Source organism: Loa loa (genome assembly GCF_000183805.2).
Source record: "Loa loa unplaced genomic scaffold supercont3.142, whole genome shotgun sequence".
NCBI lineage: Eukaryota > Metazoa > Nematoda > Chromadorea > Rhabditida > Onchocercidae > Loa > Loa loa.
In genome coordinates, this window is record NW_018108322.1 from 87,960 (window position 1) to 89,929 (window position 1,970).

The window sequence follows — 1,970 nt, forward strand, 5'->3', positions numbered from 1 at the left end:
TTCCTCTCTCTTCTTCTCTCTCTCTCCTCCTCTTCTTTCTTTCTCCTCCTCCTCCTCTCTCTCTCTCTCTCTCTCTCTCTATACCACTACTTCTTTATCATTCATCAGCCTATAATCAAATCATTTCGTAGGAGCAAGCCATAAAAGCCCAAACTAGCCAAAGCAATCAGGCCAGCTGCTTGACAACATAGGAAGGCTATGAGGATAGATGTTGATGAGTTAGCTAGAACTTCAAAAAGCCTATGCTAACTTAACTGGATAGCATGTTGAAAAAGAACTAAAAAGAGAAAGAGGTTTGTTAGAGGATATGGGGAAGAGGAATACCGTATCCCGAAGTAAGAATAGGTAGAGGCAGTAAATCCAATAAAGCTATAATTCATGTTGTCATCTGAGGTAGTCGTAGTGTGCGCACCATTCGTAATTTCAAGGATTGAGAAGAGGGAGATTGTAAGAAGAGGAGGAGGAGGAGGAGAAGAAAGAGTGTAAATAGCTTGTAAGGCATTCACATAGGCCCTTTTTCCACCTTCCCCGTATCTCCCCCCCCCCCTCTCAACCCCTTAATCAAGCCGTTCACCTCCTATTCCATAGTTAGTAATAGCTTTAAGGCCATTTTCTCCCTCTTCTGTGTCCATATAGGCCTGAAAGTATTAAAGACTTTGCAGGAGTGCAAAGTGGTGCGTATATGTCTATCCATGTGTATGTCAACTGTGATCGTGTTCGAAGGCAGAAAACCAAGTTATCCCCGTTGTCATACCACTTGTCCCAAAATTTATTTACTGTAATTATATAATATCATCATCATCATCATTATCACCATCATTCACCGCCATCATTATCATCATCATCATCATCATTATCATCAATCGTCTTCATCATCATCATCATCATTCCAATCTTTCATTATCAAATTTGTTTAACGTGACAGCAGTTACGTCATCCATTACCGTCATCCCATCAACCACCAACACCATCAAGTCAGATAATATTAGCAACAAAAAAGAAGCCGAAAGCTAACAACATTCACAAATTAAATCTGTGGACTCTTACCAACCACTAACTAAGTAAAGTATAATTCACTGAACTACTCGCCTCCTCCTTTTTAAACGGTATCCTTTGGTCGATGACTAGTGAAGGATTAAATACTACATCCACAATCCTCAATGGTGTCAGTAGCACCGTTGCTGCTGTCTCCGCCATCACACAGGTATTTCATTTCAATCATTTATTAATCATTTCATTAAGGATAGCATTAAATTTTAACATTTAATACATTTTGCTCTTAACGGTTTTAGGATTAATTTATTGGATTAATTTATATGTTTAGCTTTTCTCATCTTATTTTTCAATAAGCTATCCTAATTTGATGGCATCATAAGAGTAAACTTTATGATATTATTTGGAAAAATTTTTGATATTAATTCATAATAATTTCTCTGATATCAAACTATTACAAAACTAGTCAATAAGAAGAAAGTATAAAGTTGAAACTTAATCTAAAAGTTTATTTCATCAAATTCCAAATAATCCCATAACATATATCCTCTTTTAATTTAATTTCAGAAATCATCTATCTTCTTAATATAAATGATAAAACTGATCTTGACAATAATACCATACGCCTAAATATATGTTAACATACGTATTATCTATCCAATGATGATTAAAAGTTTATTACAAGTAGGGAAAATTTTATTACTACAGATTATGTATGTAAATATTATCATGTAATAACCTATCGTATAATACATTTTACTTATTCCCTGATATTTCAATCAAAATTTCCACTTGAACTTAACAATTAGACGGTATGGAAAGTATAAATTAAACATGTTTATAAAATTAAATTTTTCAACTTTCTCGATGCTTTTTTCAATATATTTTGCATAGCAATAACAACAACAGCAATAATAATAATAACAATGACAATAACATTAGTAATAATAATAATAATAATTAATAATAATAATAAT